Source organism: Schistocerca nitens, chromosome 11 (assembly GCF_023898315.1).
Source record: "Schistocerca nitens isolate TAMUIC-IGC-003100 chromosome 11, iqSchNite1.1, whole genome shotgun sequence".
In the NCBI taxonomy this organism is placed as follows: Eukaryota; Metazoa; Arthropoda; class Insecta; order Orthoptera; family Acrididae; genus Schistocerca; species Schistocerca nitens.
The window spans coordinates 186377695-186400716 of record NC_064624.1 but is presented as its reverse complement, the minus strand read 5'-3'; positions in this window follow the sequence as shown (position 1 = coordinate 186400716).

The window sequence follows — 23022 nt, the reverse complement described above, 5'->3', positions numbered from 1 at the left end:
CCAACATTAGTTTATTCCCAAGAATAAGCAACTTTCACTCGGTTAATACTCGTTAGAAATCAAACTTCCATTTCGATCGGACTTCCTTAACTCTTGTACAAAAAGGTGTGCAGTATACTGCTGCATCCATTTTCAATAAGCTGCCACTAGAATTCAAAAATCTTAGCAGTAATCCATGCGCTTTCAAATCGAAATTAAAGAGTTTCCTCATGGGTCACTCCGTCTATTCTGTCGAGGAGTTCCTTGAAAAATTAAGCTGATTCTTATTGTATTGCTTATAGTGTTTACTTAAACTTACGGACAGCTTTTTTTTCAGGTTCATGAGCATTTATTTTTATGTGTTATTACTTTTATGTTATAAGTTCATGTACTGACACGTTCCATGACCTTGGAGATTTGCTCCTCAACTTGGTCCTACGGAAGACGAGTAAATAAATAAATAAAAATAAATAACTTTTGCAATGTTACTTGAAAATTGCCATAAGGCCGAAATTGCAATAGTAACAATCAATATTTTGTACAGTCAACGGCGACTTTGATGTCTTTTAAGAAATATTATACGACTGTGAATCCCAACCGTGAGAAGTTAAACAATTCAATGAGATTCCAGGCCGAACGTGCCAGACACTACCGCAAAGGGGCTTGCTGGTGTTCAGATGTCAATGGTAGGCGGCGCTGGGAGCAGTCCTCTTTCTGTGAGCCGCCCATTGATGGTCCTTGTGGTCACTGAAGCGGCAGTTGGACGTCAGGTCGATGATAATGATGAACCTGGGTCTCTGACGATTGCTCCGTCAACTTGTTCTGTCGTCTCTCTAGGTCCAACACTTCCTTTCTTGACTCTGTGTTTGGCCACGGGTCACGCACTCCTGCCAACTTCGTCGAACTGTGGCAGCGCTTCTATTAAAATGTCGAGCGATTCACCAAGTACTCCAAACGGCTTGTTCGGGCCCTACTAAACGTCCTCTGTCAAACGCTGACGTCTGAGTGTATTGTTGACACACCTGTCTGTGCGGCGTAGTTATTGTCCAGAACACAAAATACAATTCGCAAAGGCTTTATAGCCTGGTATCTACATGTCCACTGTTCACAACGTAACCTCCCACTATCTACATCTACATCTACATCCATACTCCGCAAGCCACCTGAAGGTGTGTGCCGGAGGGTACCTTGAGTACCTGTATCAGTTATCCCTTCTGTTCCAGTCTCGTATTGTTCGTGGAAAAAAAGGTTGTCGGTATGCCTCTGTGTGGGCTCTGTTCTCTCTGATTTTATCCTCATAGTCTCTTCGCGAGATGTACGTAGGAGGGAGCAATAGCTTGACTCCTCGGTGAAGGTATGTTCTCGAAACTTCAACAGAAGCCCGCACCGAGGTACTGAGCCTCTCTCTTGCAGAGTCTACCACTGGAGTTTATCTACAGTACTGGCCATTAAAATTGCTACACCAGGAAGAGATGCAGATGATAAACGGGTATTCATTGCACAAATATATTATACTGGAACTGACATCTGATTACGATTTTATGCAATTTGGGTGCATAGATCCTGAGAAATCAGTACCCAGAACAACCACCTCTGGCCGTAACAACGGCCTTGATACGCCTGGGCATTGAGTCAAACAGAGCTTGGACGGCGTGTACAGGTACAGCTGCCCATGCAGCTTCAACACGATACCACAGTTCATAAAGAGTAGTGACTGGCGTGTTGTGACGAGCCAGTTGCTCGGCCACCATTGACCAGACGTTTTCAATTGGTGAGAGATCTGGAGATTGTGCTGGCCAATGGAGCAGTCGAACATTTTCTGTATTCAGGAAGACCCGTACAGGACCTGCAACATGCGGTCGTGCATTATCCTGCTGAAATGTAGGGTTTCGCAGGGATCGAATGAAGGGTAGAGCCATGGGTCCTAACACATCTGAAATGTAACGTCCACTGTTCAAAGTGCCGTCGATGCGAACAAGAGGTGACCGAGACGTGTAACCAATGCCACCCCACCCATACCACCACGCCGGGTGATACGCCAGTATGGCGCTGACGAATACACGCTTCCAATGTGCGTCCACCGCGATTTCGCCAAACACGGATGCGACCATCGTGATGCTGTAAACAGAACCTGGATTCATCCGAAAAAAAATCACGTTTTTCCAAACGAGCACCCAGGTTCGTCGTCGAGTACACCATCGCAGGCGCTCCTGTCTGTGATGTAATGTCAAGGGTAACCGCAGCCACAGTCTCCGAGCTGATAGTCCATGTTCCTGGAAACGTCGTCGAACTGTTTTTGCAGATGGTTGTTGTCTTGCAAAAGTCTGTTGACTCAGGGATCGTGACGTGGCTGCACGATCCGTTACAGCTTTGCGGATAAGATGCCTGTCATCTCGACTGCTAGTGATACGAGGCTGTTGGGATCTAGCACGGAGTTCCGTATTACTCTCCTGAACCCACCGATTCCATATTCTGGATCTCGACCAACGCGAGTAGCGATGTCGCGATACAATCAACCGCAATGGCGATATGCTACAATCCGGCCTCTATCAAAGTCGGAAACGTGATGGTACGCATTTCTCCTCCTCACACGAGGCATCACAACAACGTATCACCAGGCAACGCCGGTCAACTGCTGTTTGTGTATGAGACATCGGTTGGAAACTTTCTTCATGTCAGCACGTTATTGGTGTCGCCAGTGGCGCCAACCTTGTGTGAATGCTCTGAAAAGCTAATCACTTGCATATCACAGCATCTTCTTCCTGTCGGTTAAATTTCGCGTCTGTAGCACGTCATCTTCGTGGTGTAGCAATTTTAATGGCCAGTAGTGTATCATCTCTGTAACGCTTTCGCGATTACTAAATGATCAACGAAGCGCGCTGTTCTCCGTTGGATCTTCTCTATCTCTTCTATCAACCCTATCTGGTACGGATCCCACACCGGTGAGCAGTATTCGAGCAGTGGGCGAACAAGTGTACTGTAACGTACTTCCTTTGTTTTCGGATTGCATTTCCTTAGGATTCTTCCAATGAATCTCCGTCTGGCTTCCACTTTACCAACGATCAACTTTATATGATCATTCCATTTTAAATCACTTCTAATGCGTACTGGCAGATAATTTATGGAATTGACTGTTTCCAGTTGCTGACCTGATATATTGTAGCTAAATGATAAAGGATCTTTCTTTCTACGTATTCGCAGTACATTACTCTTGTCTACATTGCGATTCAATTGCCAATCCCTACACCATGCGTCAATTCGCTGCAGAACCTCCTGCATTTCAGTATAATTTTCCATTGTTACAACCTCTCGATATACTACAGCATCTTCGGCAAAAAGCCTCAGTGAACTTCCGATGTCATCCACAAGGTCATTTATCTATATTGTGAACAGCACCGGTCCTACGACAGTCCCCTGCGGCACACCTGAAATCGCTCTTACTTCGGAAGACTTCTCTCCGTTGAGAATGACATGCTGCGTTCTGTTATCTAGGAACTCTTCAATGCAATCACACCATTGTTCTGATAGTCCAAATCGTCTTACTTTGTTCATTAAACGACTGTGGGGAACTGTACCAAACGTGTTGCGGAAGTCAAGAAACACGGCATCTGCCTGGGAACCCGTGTCTATGGCCCTCTGAGTCTCGTGGACGAATAGTGCGAGCTGGGTTTCACACGACCGTCTTTTTCGAAACCCATGCTGATTCCTACAGAGTAGATTTCTAGTCTCCAGAAAAGTCATTATACTCGAACATAATACGTGTTCCAAAATTCTACAACTGATCGACGTTAGGGATATAGGTCTATAGTTCTGCACCTCTGTTCGACGTCCCTTCTTGAAAACGGGGATGACCTGTCTCCTTTTCCAACCCTTTGGAACGCTACGCTCTTCTAGAGACCTACGGTACACCGCTGCAAGAGGGGGGGCAAGTTCCTTCGCGTACTCTGTGTCAAATCGAACTGGTATCCCATCAGGTCCAGCGGCCTTTCCTCTTTTGAGCGATTTTAATTGTTTTTCTATCCCTCTGTCATCTATTTCGATATCTACCATTTTGTCATCTGTACGACAATGTGAACTACAGTGCAATTTCCCTCTGTGAAACAGAACAGATATTTATTTCTGAGAGCGCTACATAGGATCCATTTTCTCGAGATCGGAGGCAGATAGAGACCTCCTCCCAAGTCTAAACAAAAATTCAGCATGTTAGCTAAATTTCATACGCAGCAACGTATGGTGTAATACGCACCAAACACAAAATCATAGCGACCCCTAATTTTCGTTGCTAACTTTTGGCTAAGTTTTTGGCTAACTTTTGGCTAGGCGCAAATTGAGACGCATACAGCACGTGTGACATGACACGAGACTACAGCGCGACACGCACGTGCCGCACGAGTCGCGCGGGTGCAGCGCGTATTGTGACGCGTAAACCGTACTTCGCACGCGCCGGCTGGCGACGCTCTGTGCCGACAGAACCGAAGCGCGCGCAAGCTGTTATCTTCCTCAAACGATTTTGCAGAAACTATTCTCTGAAAATATACGATTTTTGCCTTACTTGTAGCTTTATATGTCAGCTTCGTGGTGAAGTGCCCATCATCTCGCTAATGACCATTCTTATTGTGATGTACACATTTTAGTAAGCCACTACGCAAAACTCAAAAATTTTGCAACGAAAATTAGGGGTCGGTATGATTTTGAGTTTGGTGCGTATTACACCATACGTTGCTGCGTACGAAATTTAGCTAACATGCTGAATTTTTGTTTAGACTTGGGAGGAGGTCTCTATCTGCCTCCGATCTCGAGAAAATGGATCCTATGTAGCGCTCTCACTGCGGATGTCACGCCCGCGAGAATGAAATACTCGCAACATCTCTCATATCTCCTAAACCGCTCGAGACATCGAAACGAAAGTTTGGCAAATGATAGCACATAAGGAGGAGAGTGTTTTGCCAATTCTTCAACACACGGAACTTTCTTATCTATGGTGATATATCAGCACTTATGCTTCCCTTTTTATTTATTTCACTCCAGTTACTAATTTTTTAAGAGTTATCGACAGCTAGAGAAACAAGAGCTTCCTAGTATGAAAATAAACATGAAATTTCTTCTTTTATGTTACTGCAAACCGACACTATGAGGTTTTTCGTAAGCTATTGAGCTCTGTGATTGCCAATCACTTGTTTAATGCCCGCAGCTCGTGGTCTTGCGGTAGCGTTCTCGCTTCCCGCGCTCGGGGTCCCGGGTCCCGGCGGGGTCAGGGATTTTCTCTGGCTTGTGATGACTGGGTGTTGTGTGTTCTTCACCATAATTGACTCGCAGGTCGCCGAAGTGGCGTCAACTAAAAAGGACTTGCAATACGGCGGCCGAACTTCCCCGCATGGGGCCTCCCGGCCAACAATGCGATTCGATCATTTCATTTCACTTGTTTAATGAGGCCCTCCGTTTCGGAATTCTGTCTCAATAGCTGCTCTGACATGAATCTGAAAATTACACTGTGACAAAGAAAGTACAATTAAACCAGTCACCAAGAGAAATGTGGCCCTTACTCAAAAACGGTGATGCTTCTTCGAATGACAAAAGGTTAACAACTCGCACAAAAATAGATTGCCAATTCTATTGGAATTTTGGTGGAATCCCCGTAACCTATCGTATTTTTAACACTGAGCGACTGGAACGGAAACTTACCAAAGGATTTTATTCCTTCTCTTGATGTGGGCGGTATTAAAATAATGACGAGCGTTCCTTCAGGCGGAATGACAGGCACATACCAGATACTGTTTACTCACCTACGGCTTGCAAACTGACAATGTGTGGTCACGAATAAAATAGATGTTGTTGAGAAAAACAAACAACTGATCTGTCGCACAACACTATGGTCATTGTACTGTCAGCAGCGTAGGATAATGCGCGCGACAGGAATGCACAAGCTAGCCATGTGTGCCTTGTGAGATGGAGTTCGAAAAACATTGTCATGAAAGTAGATCTGCCCTTGTCAGCAGCACATTTCAACAAATTAAATATATCTGATCATGACACTCTTTTAGGATATTCCTACTTTTCGTAATAATATCGACCATTTTCTTCATTCGTGTAGCCTGTTGTTATATAATTAGTTTATTAATGCTGATAATGTCCACGCAACAATTGAAATGCTTTTTCTCACCACGGCGAACCAATTAAAACATTGTTATTTGTGACTGCTTTTCGACTGTTTCCAGCTTGCAGTGGAAATACACTCCTGGAAATGGAAAAAAGAACACATTGACACCGGTGTGTCAGACCCACCATACTTGCTCCGGACACTGCGAGAGGGCTGTACAAGCAATGATCACACGCACGGCACAGCGGACACACCAGGAACCGCGGTGTTGGCCGTCGAATGGCGCTAGCTGCGCAGCATTTGTGCACCGCCGCCGTCAGTGTCAGCCAGTTTGCCGTGGCATACGGAGCTCCATCGCAGTCTTTAACACTGGTAGCATGCCGCGACAGCGTGGACGTGAACCGTATGTGCAGTTGACGGACTTTGAGCGAGGGCGTATAGTGGGCATGCGGGAGGCCGGGTGGACGTACCGCCGAATTGCTCAACACGTGGGGCGTGAGGTCTCCACAGTACATCGATGTTGTCGCCAGTGGTCGGCGGAAGGTGCACGTGCCCGTCGACCTGGGACCGGACCGCAGCGACGCACGGATGCACGCCAAGACCGTAGGATCCTACGCAGTGCCGTAGGGGACCGCACCGCCACTTCCCAGCAAATTAGGGACACTGTTACTCCTGGGGTATCGGCGAGGACCATTCGCAACCGTCTCCGTGAAGCTGGGCTACGGTCCCGCACACCGTTAGGCCGTCTTCCGCTCACGCCCCAACATCGTGCAGCCCACCTCCAGTGGTGTCGCGACAGGCGTGAATGGAGGGACGAATGGAGACGTGTCGTCTTCAGCGATGAGAGTCGCTTCTGCCTCGGTGCCAATGATGGTCGTATGCGTGTTTGGCGCCGTGCAGGTGAGCGCCACAATCAGGACTGCATACGACCGAGGCACACAGGGCCAACACCCGGCATCATGGTGTGGGGACCGATCTCCTACACTGGCCGTACACCACTGGTGATCGTCGAGGGGACACTGAATAGTGCACGGTACATCCAAACCGTCATCGAACCCATCGTTCTACCATTCCTAGACCGGCAAGGGAACTTGCTGTTCCAACAGGACAATGCACGTCCGCGTGTATCCCGTGCCACCCAACGTGCTCTAGAAGGTGTAAGTCAACTACCCTGGCCAGCAAGATCTCCGGATCTGTCCCCCATTGAGCATGTTTGGGACTGGATGAAGCGTCGTCTCACGCGGTCTGCACGTCCAGCACGAACGCTGGTCCAACTGAGGCGCCAGGTGGAAATGGCATGGCAAGCCGTTCCACAGGACTACATCCAGCATCTCTACGATCGTCTCCATGGGAGAATAGCAGCCTGCATTGCTGCGAAAGGTGGATATACACTGTACTAGTGCCGACATTGTGCATGCTCTGTTGCCTGTGTCTATGTGCCTGTGGTTCTGTCAGTGTGATCATGTGATGTATCTGACCCCAGGAATGTGTCAATAAAGTTTCCCCTTCCTGGGACAATGAATTCACGGTGTTCTTATTTCAATTTCCAGGAGTGTGTGTTGTTCACATGCATGTAGTACAGTGTGTCGTATTACATTATTACATCCATATCAGAGTAATCACAGTGAAACTTCTATACTTCAGATCTTTGACGCTTTTTACCACAAGAACAAAGGGAGCACACGTGTGGAGATTATCCAAATTTTTGTAACAGATCGTACAGATACGCCGGCGTACTAGGCAGCGAGAAGATAACCGTGTTTTACTTTCCTGCCTTGATTCTTAATCACATGATTTTATAATATGCCTTGCTTCCTTATTCACTACCCTCTGTCAGTTCTTTCGATCTGAAAATATCGCTGAGGCATATGATGCAATTCCAGCGGCCAATGGCTCATCAGTTACTGAAGTATGCATTTTTCTTGACAGAAGAAAAACAAAACAAAACTATACAGATAGTAATAACAGAAAAGTATAATGTACTAACGAAGAAAGCTGGACCGTTTAAATGGCGAAAAACGAAACACTACCCAAAGGCAATAAAATTTAGTACACAGTAGGGCAAAATTAATCGTATGGACAATACTACCACTGCTCATATGCTCCGTTCCGATGTGAGCATATGGCCGGGCTACTTTTCCGCTCCCCGCCTCAAATCTCCCACGGCGCTAGCGAGGCACGCGCGATGCGTGGCGCGAGAAACTGTGACGCAACCACAACGCCGCGCGTGTCGCGTCCCAGTCGCGTCGCGTCGCAGTTTGCGCCGCCCCATTTGAACCTGTGAAGTTACAAAAATGCGCGCTGCACTTCGTCGCGCCGCACGTGCTGTACGCGTCTCAGTTTGCGCCTAGCCTTAAGGGGCTCCGGAACGTCCTATACTTGCAATGTTAAAATAACGCTTATAAATTACATCTTTCCTCACAAAGTATTTGAGGTAGGAAGTTGAACTTTTTACAGAATATTTATTGGAATATGGGCTACAACTTAACACAGGGATTTTACAAAATTTTAGTTCAGTTATTAAAGATGATTTTTTTTCAATTGTAATGAAAATTCACAACATTTTTTTGCAATTTTTTATTTATATATTCAAAAATATACAGTTTTTTGGAAAAAGGCTGTGTTAAATTATGCGGAAGGTACTGTGTAACATTTACTCAAAGTTTGAAACAAATATGTTTGGAGGATCCTTAGAAAACATGTAATTAGTATGAGAAAATAAAAGTTTTGGGAATCGAGCGACAAAGATTGGATTAACTTTTTAGTGCATTCCAGGTCCATAGGATGGATTATCTTCATCCTCTGCAAACTCCTCCTCCAGCTTCCTCTTGTTCCTCCTCCTGTTTACTCTTGCTTGTATTTCTAGACTCTTTACAGCCCTGTCTGCAGCCCGAAGGCGTTCCTTGTCTAAAGCAAGCATCGCTCGTACCATGTTAGAACCCATCTTCATTCCCATATTTCTAAATACCTTGCACCTTACAATGTTGCCATCATTGAAAGTCGCAACAGCATCATACACACCAAAGTGAAGTGTTTCTATTCCAACAAATATAGTCTTGGGGATTCTCGACCATATAATACTATTTACACTTTCATTGGGGTTTTGAGTTTTTCCGTGAATACACTTTTTCAACAGTTCAGGTGCTGCTAAGTCTCTGAAAATAGGTTTTATCACCTCCATTATTGCATGAGGCAGACTATGCTTATGAGTGTACACTTCACCAGTTAGCAATCCTTTGTTATATTTACACCAACTGTCTTCTTCTTTGGGACACAAGCTATGTTGGGGATTTTCATCGCCTTTATTGTTTACAGTAATAACACATACCTTTGGCTTTCCAACATTTCTCCTTTTCTTAAAAGCCTTCAGAGGATTTCTAATAACTTTACTTTTACTCATTATTATACTTCAACAAATCAGAGACTCAAGAAACAGAATTAATTACGAATATTTTGGAGATAACGACAGAGTAAATAAACATGAAACAATCGACAATCACACCAGCGATATATATTGAACCATCACAGGTTAGCCACAACACATACTTTATCTCACATCACTAAAATGTACCTGATGAACACGGACGTTAATAATAACAGCATTTGACAGCAGTTTAACAGCGCCACAGTGGGTCACGCCCATGTAGAACACATTTCAAAAAAAATTTAAAAACAGTTGTAGTCTTCGGAATTGAATAAATTATATATCTATTAAAAGGTAATAGTCTGCAGATTCAGAAAACGCAAAAAAGTAAAAATTGAACTTTTCATGATTTTGAGCCTTTCCGGAGCCCCTTAAGGTTTGGAAACAGATGAGAATCGGATGGGACCAAATCGGGACTGTATGAACTATGATCCGTGGCAGTGACCCAAAAGCATGGGATTGCTGGAAATGTTTCAGTGTTCCTGTGTGGTCTCGCAGTGTCATGGTGAAGAAGAGGGCGCTCCATGTGTGGACAAACTCTCCGAGTTGCATACCCGATTACATCACGCTGTTTCTCAGGCACCGACATAGATAAGTTACACAGCACCATGTAACACGCTAGGGAAGTTCGCAGATTTTTAGCGGCAGAGAGCTGAAGTTAGGTGAACATGAAGCATACAGACGTAGAATGTTAGTAATGTTTCTTTTATTGAAAAAGCTTCAAGAGTTTTCATATAAAAACTTCGGAGTCATTACTTTCCAGCACGGATTCGTAGCTGAACGACAAGTGTGCCTCAGTTGATAGAAATTTTTTCTATCTTCACTGTCAGTGACTATCCGTCAATGGTAGGCGTTTTTACGGAAATTAGCGGAGCGAATAGTATTTACAAATCACTACAACGCCTGTTATTGCAATAATCCACGCAGTTTTCATTATGTCTGTGCAGTTTCCAAATCTCGTTAACTGCGCTTGTGCAAACAAAATATGCAGGCGTTAAAGTTTCTTCTGTTGCAGTTTACTATGTAACGTAACCACTTGTCTGTTTCTATCTGAATGAATCTTCCTAAACATGTTTACCAAAACTTCTCAATAACGATTACCAAACAAAGTAATTCCTAACTTAAACTTGTGTACTCACAAGGGAACCTCCCCATCGCATCCCCCTCAGATTTAGTTATAAGTTGGCACAGTGGATAGGCCTTGAAAAACTGAAAACAGATCAACTGAGAAAACAGGAAGAAGTTGTGTGGAACTGTGAAAAAATAAGCAAAATATACAAACTGACTAGTTCATGGGAAGATATGCAACGTCAAGGACACTCGGAATGCAGGAGCGCCGTGGTCTCGTCCGCCGGCACGGTTCGGTCAGAGGGTTAAACTGCCCTCTGTAATAAAAAAACTGAGTTAGTATATCAACGATGAACTTCAGTAAGTGTCATAGGACGTCCGCCCCGAACAAATAGAACGATCAATATCGAACAAAATGCGATTAAAAAAAAGTAAAAAAAAACGTGGTAACGTGAGCAGCTGCGGAGCGAAAGGTCCTTGGTTCGAATCTTCCATCGAGTGAAAAGTTTAATTTTTTATTTTCAGTTTATGTGACAAACTCTTATGTTTTCATCACTTTTTTTGGAGTGATTATCACATCCACAAGAAAACCTAAATCGGGCAAGGTAGAATAATCTTTTTACCCATTCGCCAAGTGTGCAAGTTAGGTGGGTCGACAACATATTCCTGTCATGTGACGCACATGCCGTCACCAGTGTCGTATAGAATATTTCAGACGTGTTTTCCTGTGGAGGAATCGGTTGACCTATGACCTTGCGATCAAATGTTTTCGCTTCCCATTGCAGAGGCACGTCCTTTCGTCTACTGATCGCACGGTTTTGCGGTGCGGTCGCAAAACACAGACACTAAACTTATTACAGTGAACAGAGACGTCAATGAACGAACGGACAGATCGTAACTTCGCGAAAATAAAATTTTCACTCGAGGGAGGATTCGAACCAATGACCTTTCGTTCCGCAGTTGCTCACTAACCACGAGACCACGGCACTCATCAGCTAATATTGTCCTTTATGTTGCATATCTTGCACATGGACTACTCAGTTTGTATATTTTGCTTATTTTTTCATAGTTCCACACAACTTCTTCCTGTTTTCTCGATTGATCTGTGTTCAGTTTTTCAAGGCCTATCCACTGTGTCAATTTATAACGAAATCTGAGGGGGGTGCGATGGGGAGGTTCCCTTGTCAGCAAAACTCTGACTATATTTTCTCTTACCTCGAGTCTCGACAAACATTTTTGCAGATTTCTGAATAGCAGCGCACAGCATATAGCAGCAAGCAACATTAAAAACGACTAAAATTCAGTATCACAAAGTGCAATGTGCGTTCGTACATTATAAAGTGAATGGAGGTAGGAATTTTAACTGGTAAGAAAAGTCTCCTGACAAAATTCGACTGAAACTCTGCATTCAAAAGTAATACTTCGAAAATGAAGTGAATGTTTACAATAGTATTTACACGACATGACCTTAAGGAATAGTTTTAAGCAAGGAGAATTTGATCTTCCTATCAGAGTAATCCATATAACAATCCTGCTATCTGTACTTCGTTACTACAATCTCAATAATACAAAACAACTTCACACTCTTGTCTGCTTACCTCAATCTCTCAACATGCATAAAAACTCACAAGCAATATCCTCCGTTCTGTCTCCACAATTAGGTCTAAACTATTCATACTCCAATTCCATCATTCTCATATCACACTAATAGAGAAAATGTCCTGACTCTTGTTCAAAATACATCTGCCACTCAACACTGCTCAACTTAGAATTCGTGTAACTTTCCTAGCACTCTCGGGCAGAGGTGGTGTAGCGACACAAAGATATTGTAGCAGTAGTCAAAGATTATACAGCTGTATGGTTTTGTTTTATGTGAGCTATGCATATCGACAGATACGCAAGAAATAGAATTTATAGACCAAAACAATATGCGTGCCCCATAAATATAAAACTGTGGGAGACAGTGAAAGATGCACCGAGGTGCCGGATGTCAGCTACAACAGTGCGTAAGAAATAGACAGTTTAATTTTTTGTGTATTCTGAAATATTACCTGTGAAAATTACAGGCAATATTCAGTAACAAGTGTCTCTTTTTCGTCTCTCTATCTTTTTTTACTTTGCAAAGACGTCGCTATAAAGATTATTGTACGCGCCAAAATGCCAGTATCGCAGAATCAGTTCTAGAAACCTCAACAAACGCAAATTCTGTAGCATCCAAATGTGAAGAAAAGTCGCTGAATACTAATTCAGCATTATCTGAGAGAGGTGATGTAGTGAGTAACACCCTCAACTCGGATTCGAGGGAGCACGATTGAGTTGTTTGATCGAACACGCAGACATCGGTTTTCTGTGCTCGCCAGTGAAAATGCCGGATGGTCCCTTAAAGTGGCCAAGGCCCTTTCCTTCCACTGCAGCAGTAAGAAATCCGAGGACAGCTTTACGTCTAATAATCTTACAAGGGGATGCCACGACGCTAGGATTACAGATTTACTTCAAACTTTGTACACATTTAGTAGGCCATTAAAACAACATAGTGAGCACGTAGTAAGGCACAGTACTCTGATAATTCCGAAAAAATCGCATGAGAAGTTTTCCGGGCCTTTTATGTAACTGACATACAACATGTAGTGAAAAGTATCCGGACGCTTTTTCATATTAGGTGCATTGTGCTGCCACCTACTGCCAGGTCCTCCATATCAGCGACCTCAGTAGTCATTAGTCATCGTGAGAGAGCAGAATGGGGCGCTCCGCGGAGCTCACGGACTTCGAACGTGGTCGTGTGATTGGGTGTCACTTGTGTCATACGCCTGTACGCGACATTTCCACACTCCTAAACATCCCTAGGTCTACTGTTTCCGATGTGATAGTGAAGTGGAAGCGTGAAGGGACACATACAGCGAAAAAGCATACAGGCCGACCTCGTCTGTTGACTGGCAGAGACCGCCGACAGTTGAAGAGGGTCGTAATGTGTAATAGGCAGACATCTATCCAGACCATCACACAGCAGTTAAAAACTGCACCAGGATGCACTTTAAGTAGTACGACAGTTAGGCAGGGGGTGAGAAAACTTGGATTTCGTGGACGAGCGGCTGCTCATAAGCCACACGGAGGACGGGGGCTTGCACACCATGTTGATTTGATGGCACTATCACAGGACAGGCCTACATTGATGTTTTAAGCACCTTCTTGCTTCCCACTGTTGAAGAGCAGTTGGGGGATAGCGATTGCATCTTTCTACACGGTCGAACACCATTATGCACGGCCTGTGGCGGAGTGGTTACACGACAATAACATCCCTGTAATGGACTGGCCTGAATCCTATAGAACACGTTTGGAAGTTTTTGGAACGACGACTTCGTGCCAGGCCTCACCGAGTGACATGGATACCTCTTTTAAGAGTGGAAGCTGTCATCAAGGCTAAGGGTGGACCAACGCCATATTGAATTCCGGCATTACCGATGGACGGCGCCACGAACTTGTAAGTCATTTTCGACCAGGTCTCCGGATACTTTTGATCCCATAGTGCAAGTCAATACTTAAATATACAGCTCTAGAACTATCAGTATATTTACGATGTGCAGCCGATATTTCATTTGGCGAGCACATCGTTATTATTCCGCCGATACATGGACGTATCGATAATTTTTTCGATGTACATTTGGCTAATAATGATATTCTTCTAAATATCGATAAATCGGATTCCCGATATTTTCAAAAATATCAACAGTCCTACTGCGTAGTGCAGTCAGTGGGAGTGGAGATACACTTCCAGCCGTCCGGTGGCACACGATATTGCTAGTTTTCAATATTTGTGAAAGAATACTGACAGTCCGTGTTAACATGTTCGTCTAATTTATTCTTTATGTGTAAAGAAAGAAAAAAAAAACAGACCAGGTGTTGTGAACGGTACAGGATAGCGGCCGGCCGCTGGTGGCCGAGCAGGTCTAGGCGCTTGAGTCTGGAACTTCGCGACCGCTACGGTCGCAGGTTCGAATCCAGCCTCGGGCATGGATGTGTGTGATGTCCTTAGGTTTTTTTTTTTTTTTTTTTTTTTTTTTTTTTTTTTTTTTTTTTTTGGTCATCAGTCTACTGACTGGTTTGATGCGGCCCGCCACAAATTCCTTTCCTGTGCTAACCTCTTCATCTCAGAGTAGCACTTGCAACCTACGTCCTCAATTATTTGCTTGACGTATTCCATTCTCTGTCTTCCTCTACAGTTTTTGCCCTCTACAGCTCCCTCTAGTACCACGGAAGTCATTCCCTCATGTCTTAGCAGATGTCCTATCATCCTGTCCCTTCTCCTTATCAGTGTTTTCCACATATTCCTTTCCTCTCCGATTCTGCGTAGAACCTCCTCATTCCTTACCTTATCAGTCCACCTAATTTTCAACATTCGTCTATAGCACCACGTCTCAAATGCTTCGATTCTCTTCTGTTCCGGTTTTCCCACAGTCCATGTTTCACTATCATACAATGCTGTACTCCAGACGTACATCCTCAGAAATTTCTTCCTCAAATTAAGACCGGTATTTGATATTAGTAGACTTCTCATGGCCAGAAATGCCTTTTTTGCCATAGCGAGTCTGCTTTTGATGTCCTCCTTGCTCCGTCCGTCATTGGTTATTTTACTGCCTAGGTAGCAGAATTCCTTAACTTCATTGACTTCGTGACCATCAATCCTGATGTTAAGTTTCTCGCTGTTATTTCTACTACTTCTCATTACCTTCGTCCTTCTCCGATTTACTCTCAAACCATACTGTGTACTCATTAGACTGTTCATCCCGTTCAGCAGATCATTTAATTCTTCTTCACTTTCACTCAGGATAGCAATGTCATCAGCGAATCGTATCATTGATATCCTTTCACCTTGTATTTTAATTCCACTCCTGGACCTTTCTTTTATTTCCATCATTGCTTCCTCGATGTACAGATTGAAGAGTAGGGGCGAAAGGCTACAGCCTTGTCTTCCACCCTTCTTAATACGAGCACTTCGTTCTTGATCGTCCACTCTTATTATTCCCTCTTGGTTGTTGTACATATTGTATATGACCCGTCTCTCCCTATAGCTTACCCCTACTTTTTTCAGAATCTCGAACAGCTTGCACCATTTTATATTGTCGAACGCTTTTTCCAGGTCGACATATCCTATGAAAGTGTCTTGATTTTTCTTTACCCTTGCTTCCATTATTAGCCGTAACGCCAGAATTGCCTCTCTCGTCCCTTTACTTTTCCTAAAGCCAAACTGATCGTCACCTAGCCCATTCTCAATTTTCTTTTCCATTCTTCTGTACATTATTCTTGTAAGCAGCTTCGATGCATGAGCTGTTAAGCTGATTGTGCGATAATTCTCGCACTTGTCAGCTCTTGCCGTCTTCGGAATTGTGCGGATGATGCTTTTCCGAAAGTCAGATGGTATGTCGCCAGACTCATATATTCAGTCGTTTTGTTGCCACTTCCCCCAATGATTTTAGAAATTCTGATGGAATGTTATCCTTAGGTTAGTTAGGTTTAAGTAGTTCTAAGTTCTAGGGGACTGATGACCTCAGAAGTTAAGTCTCATAGTGGTCAGGGCCACTTGCACCATTTGTTCCTCCGAGCCATAATCCGTAGGTAGCGGTCATCCACTGCAGTAGCAGCCATTGGGCGGCCTGAGTGAGGCATGTAATCGACAGTTCCTGTCTCTCTGTATCTCCTCCGTGTCGGAACGACATCACTTTCGCTCACTTCGAGATCCGTGGACACTTCCTTTGTTAAGAGCCCTTCCTGACACAAAGTAAAAATCCGGACGCGATCGAAACGCAGTATTGATCGTCTAGGCATAGTTGAACTACAGGCAACATGAGCCGTGTACCTCCTTCCTGTTGGAATGCCTGCAACTGATCGGCTGTCAGACCCCCTCCGTCTAATAGGCACTGCTCATGCATGGTTGTTTAAGTTTTTTGGGGGGTTTAGTGACATCTCTGAACAGTCAGTGGGACTGTATATGTGATACAATATCCATAGTCAACGTCTATCTTCAGGAGTTCTGGGAACAAGGTGATGCAAAACTTTTTTGATGCGTGTATAAGATACAATAGTGCTTAATTTGGGCAGCACCATTTTGCCCAGAATTAGACCCTTTTTTTGTAAAAAAAAATCCAGCTCTTTCATAACTTGTATAGGCCTGTGGGATTGGCATCCTGGATAGATAGAGAAGGAACTTTTAAGGCAAAGCGCAGAAATCAAATGTTGGAGAATAAGAAGTTAAACAAGTGAAGTACACGTAAGAAACGGAACAATAGTAATTAGATGTTGATCGTACTGAATTTAGAATAATTAAATGCTGGAAGACATACATACAAATAGCGATACAATGCTTCTAAAAATTTGAAATGAAACTCCGCGAAACTACGAGGGTTATTCCAAAAGTAAGGTCCGATTCGCCGTAACTATTGAAATTTGGCGCCAATGACAAAACACGCATGCGCGCCGACTCCCGGCAAGCCTTGCGCGTCAAACGCCACCATTCGCTTTGTTACTGTTGCTGAGTGTAGTTCACAGTGTCACTTTACAATGTTTAAGACAATTGATCAGCCCGCCGATTGTGAAGTAAGGTCAGTGATACGGTTTTTGTCTGCAAGAAACAATTCAGCGGCGGAAATCCATCGGCAGATTACTGAAGTGTACGGTCCTAACATAATGAGCGACAGTAAAGTGCGCAAGTGGGTGCGAGCTTTTAATGAAGGACGGGATAATGTGCACGATGAACCACGGTGTGGCCGACCATCAGTGATTTCAGACGATTTGGTCAATGCGGTTGACAAAAAAATTCGTGAAGATCGCCGATTCACTATTACAGACGTAGAGATGCATTTTCTGAATGTGAGTAGAACAACTTTGTACAGAATTGTGTCTGAACATTTGAAGTTTCACAAATTGTGTGCCCGTTGGGTTCCCAGGCTGCTTACTGAGCCCCAACGAATGAAAAGAATGGCTTTTGCTCTCGATTTTTTGGAGCGATATCATAAGGAAGGTGACAGTCTTTTAGACCATGTTGTCACAGGGGATGAGACATGGGTTTCTCACATCACTCCAGAGTCTAAACGTCAGTCAATGCAATGGCGTCACACGTCATCGCCAGTCAAGGTCAAGGCAAAGCAGACAATCTCAACACGTAAGGTTATGGCGACTGTGTTCTGGGATAGACGTGGAGTATTGTTAGTCGACTTTATGGAGAGAGGAACAACGATTAATAAAGCCGCCTACTGCGCTACCCTGACTAAACTTCGACGTGCAATCCAGAATAAGCGACGTGGTCTTTTGTCGTCTGGAATCTTGTTGTTGCATGACAATGCCAGACCCCACACTGCAAATGAAACGCAAGCTCTGATCAAGAAATTTGGATGGGAACAGATGGACCATCCTCCTTACAGTCCGGACCTGGCGCCAAGTGACTTCCACCTGTTCCGTTACTTAAAGGAGTTTCTCGGCGGCAAGCGCTTCGACACAGATGATGAAGTGAAAGAAGCAGTTAAGGACTGGTTATCGTCACAGGCGGCCGATTTCTATAACATGGGCGTTCAAAAGCTTGTAGAACGATGTGACAAATGTTTAAATACGTATGGAAGTTATGTAGAAAAATAGATAAAGATGTAAGGAATGTAAATAAAACAATTGTTTTGAAAAAACATTTTAGTTTTGATTTTTTTTTTATAACCGGACCTTACTTTTGGAATAACCCTCGTACTTGCGCGACATGGTAAAAGTTAGAGCTCCTAAGAACAAAGGCTGGTGCATCCGCCATTTTGTTTCCAGCAGCATGTAGCTTATGCGAACTGTGTTGTTTTGTTCAAGTTTTCTGAAATATTTTAGAAGTGTTCTGCATAGAGCCTTAGATCGTGCTATTCAGAGCTTTCAGTCCGCTCATGTTTACATCGATATGTGAATTAGACACAAAAATCCCGCGTTTTATTTGCTTATTACTGCTTTTATTTGTAGTGAAAATGAAGAATAAAGTTGCAAGAAACATGTTTATTTATGTGATAGAACCGCATAATATGTTTATGTTTCATTTTCTTCGCGGAATTCAAATTAAATATTCGGGTAACGACGTTTATTAAATCATGTACCAGGCTCCTATAATTACGAGTTCGCTGCATCTAAAGTGCACATCTGCGCAATAACCAACTATAAATACGGAAGTCACCAAGCAATGCGCTTCTAATCGAATGAAGACTTGCTTCGTTAAATTTCCAGGACACACAAGAACACATGACAGATACACAATTCCTTCTCCAAGGTAAAGCACATGTTATGTATAACCATGGGAAATGGCTAAAGCTGACTAAGGGCCGACTATCTGTACTGTTAATTTCAAACTTCTGCATTCTTCCAGTTAAATACACTATTGGCCATTAAAATTGCTACACCACGAAGATGACGTGCTACAGACGCGAAATTTAACCGACGGGAAGAAGATGCTGTGATATGCAAATGTTTAGCTTTTCAGAGCATTCACACAAGGTTGGCGCCGGTGGCGACACCTACAACGTGCTGACATGAGGAAAGTTTCCAATCGATTTCTCATACGCAAACAGCAGTTGACCGGCGTTGCCTGGTGAAACGTTGTTGTGATGCCTCGTGTAAGGAGGAGAAATGCGTAACATCACGTTTCCGATTTGATAAAGGTCGGACTGTAGCCTGCCGCGATTGCGGTTTATCGTATCGCGACATTACTGCTCGCGTCGGTCGAGATCCAATGACTGTTAGCAGAATATGGAATCGCTGGGTTCAAGAGGGTAATACGGAACGCCGTGCTGGATCCCAACGGCCTCGTATAACTAGCAGTCGAGATGACAGGCATCTTATACGAACAGTTCGACGACGTTTCCAGCAACATGGACTATCAGCTCGGAGACCGTGGCTGCGGTTACCCTTGACGCTGCACAGACAGGAGCGCCTGCGATGGTGTACTCGACGACGAACCTGGGTGCACGAATGGCAAAAAGTCATTTTTTCGGATGAATCCAGGTTCTGTTTACAGCATCACGATGGTCGCATCCATGTCTGGCGACATCGCGGTGAACGCACATTGGAAGCGTGTATTCGTCATCGCCATACTGGCGTATCACCCGGCGTGATGGTATGGGGTGCTGCCATTGGTTACACGTCTCGGTCACCTCTTGTTCGCATTGACGGGACTTTGAACAGTGGAAGTTACATTTCAGATGTGTTACGACCAGTAGCTCTACCCTTCATTCGATCCCTGCGAAACTCTACATTTTAGCAGGATAATGCACAACCGCATGTTGCAGGTCCTGTACGGGCCTTTCTGGATACAGAAAATGTTCGACTGCTGCCCTGGCCAGGACATTCTTCAGGTCTCTCACCAATTGAAAACGTCTGGTCAATGGTGGCCGAGCAACTGGCTCGTCACAATACGCCAGTCACTACTCTTGATGAACTGTGGTATCGTGCTGAAGCTGCATGTGCAGCTGTGCCTGTACACGCCATCCAAGCTCTGTTTGACTTAATGGCCAGGCGTATCAAGGCCGTTATTACGGCCAGAGGTGGTTGTTCTGGGTACTGATTTCCCAGGATCTATGCATCCAAATTGCGTGAAAATACAATCACATGGCAGTTCTAGTATAATATATTTGAATACCCGTTCATCACCTGCATTTCTTCTTGGTGTAGCAATTTTAATGGCCAGTAGTGTATGAGGTAAACCATTTGTTTACTGCCCCACTCACACCACAATACTGTCAATATACTAGAAGACACACACATTGTACTCAAAATACTGTATGTTCTGGAATGTTTTACTGTGTTACGATATTTTGGGGCTGTTAACTACAGTCAGAATCTCTGTTAAGAGGTAGTACTTTCAAAACAGCTAAATAAAAAGTTACGTTGGAATATCACACACGATTTTTACTATTAAATATTGTTTCAGGTCATAATAAATATTATTTACTTTCAATACATAACTGTGCGATCCGTCATGGGTACCTAGTTTTCGTGACAACAGTTAACAGTCCATTTTTTTCTTCTCTTCCTCGCTGGCCGGATTGGCCGTGCGGTTCTAGGCGCTTCAGTCTGGAACCGCGTGACCGCTACGGTCGCAGGTTCGAATCCTGCCTCGGGCATGGATGTGTGTGATGCCCTTAGGTTAGTTAGGTTTAAGTAGTTCTAAGTTCTAGGGGACTGATGACCACAGATGTTAAGTCCCATAGTTGGCTCTGAGCACTACGGGACTCAACTGCTGAGGTCATTAGTCCCCTAGAACTTAGAACTAGTTAAACCTAACTAACCTAAGGACATCACAAACATCCATGCCCGAGGCAGGATTCGAACCTGCGACCGTAGCGGTCCTGCGGTTCCAGACTGCAGCGCCTTTAACCGCACGGCCACTTCGGCCGGCTAGTCCCATAGTGCTCAGAGACATTTGAACCATTTGATGGGCTTACGTTTACTAACAGTACCAGACCTATAGACCCATGCACAGTGAATAGTATGTTTAATGTCAAACGTACACCTTAGGCATTGTTGCAAGATTCACTTGTCATATGCAGTCGACCACTATTAAATTATGATGCTTACAGCGCCATATGATGCTACATTTTGTAACTACTTATTTTTCTTCTGTCATACGTCCCCCCCCCCCCTTTCCGATAGTATTTCTTTGCAAATTAACGTCATTCTGACCAGTGGTTTTATATCTACAGCGGTTAGAAAGTTTAATTATAACCACCCTGTAGAGATTTACCTGAGCTACATCTGTGAGATGTGTTGCTTCATCCAACGCAACAGAGAATGCCACGAAGTCCCTAGCCTTATTAACTGGCTGTGCACACTGCCGGCTGTAACACATCTACTTCGTGTCACGGTTTGTTTGGAGAGGCCAGTTTTTTAAAACCTGCAAACGTTCGTGCGATATAGATGCTCTGCGGCAACAATGAGATAGTCGTTTACAAACTCCCAATCCGAAAATGGTTTCCCGATCTTCCTATTCGCAATGCAGTATCGAAAGTTGTTCACAGTGCTGGTATACTGTGATTGTCACTCTGGAAAACTGAAAACAGTACGCTGTACAGTAAAATAGATACGAAGATAGCAGAAAAAACGAAAAGTTCGACAGGTATCAATTATTATGACTTACATTACAATCCTGTTCGCGTATCTCACTTATTACCTTCTTGTTGTTGTGGTCTTCAGTCCTGAGACTGGTTTGATGCAGCTCGCCATGCTACTCTATCCTGTGCAAGCTTCTTCATCTCCCAGTACTTACTGCAACCTACTTCCTTTTGAATCTGTTTAGTGTATTCATCTCTTGATCTCCCTCAAAGATTTTTACCCTCCACACTGCCCTCCAATGCTAAATTCTTCTATAGCAACACATTTCGACAGCTTCTATTCTCTTCTTGTCCAAACTATTTATCGTCCATGTTTCACTTCCACACATGGTTACACTCCATACAAATACTTTTAGAAACGACTTCCTGCCACTTAAATCTATACTCGATGTTAACAAATTTCTCTTCTTCAGAAACGCTTTCCTTGCCATTGCCAGTCTACACTTTATATCCTTTCTACTTCGACCATCATCAGTTATTTTGCTCCCCAAATAGCAAAACTCCTTTACTACTTTAAGTGTCTCATTTCCTAATCTAATCCCCTCAGCATCACCCGATTTAATTTGACTACATTTCATTATCCTCGTTTTGCTTTTGTTAATGTTCATATTATATCCACCTTTCAAGACACTGTCTATTCCGTTCAACTGCTCTTCCAAGTCCTTTGCTGTCTCTGACAGAATTACAGTGTCATCGGCGAACCTCAAACGTTTTTATTTCTTCTCCATGGATTTTGATACCTACTCCGAACTTTTCTTTTGTTTCCTTTACTGCTTGCTCAATATACAGATTGAATAACATCGGGGAGAGGCTACAACCCTGTCTCACTCCCTTCCCAACCACTGCTTCCCTTTGATGCCCCTCGACTCTTATAACTGCCATCTGGTTTATGTACAAACTGTAAATAGTTTTTCGCTCCCTGTATTTTACCCCTGCCACCTCCAGAATTTGAAAGAGAGTACTCCAGTCAACATTCTCAAAAGCTTTCTCTAAGTATACAAATTCTGGAAACGTAGGTTTGCCTTTCCTTAATCTAGCTTCTAAGATAAGACGTAAGGTTAGTATTGCCTCACGTGTTCCAGTATTTCTACGGAATCCAAACTGATCTTCCCCGATGTCGGCTTCAACCAGTTTTTCCGTTCATCTGTAAAGAATTCGCGTTAGCATTTTGCAGCTGTGACTTATTAAGCTGACAGTTCGGTAATTTTCACATTTGTCAACACCTGCTTTCTTTGGGATTGGAATTATTATATTTTTCTTGAAGCCTGAGGGTATTTCGCCTGTCTCATACATCTTGATCACCAGATGCTAGAGTTTTGCCAGGACTGACTCTCCCAAGG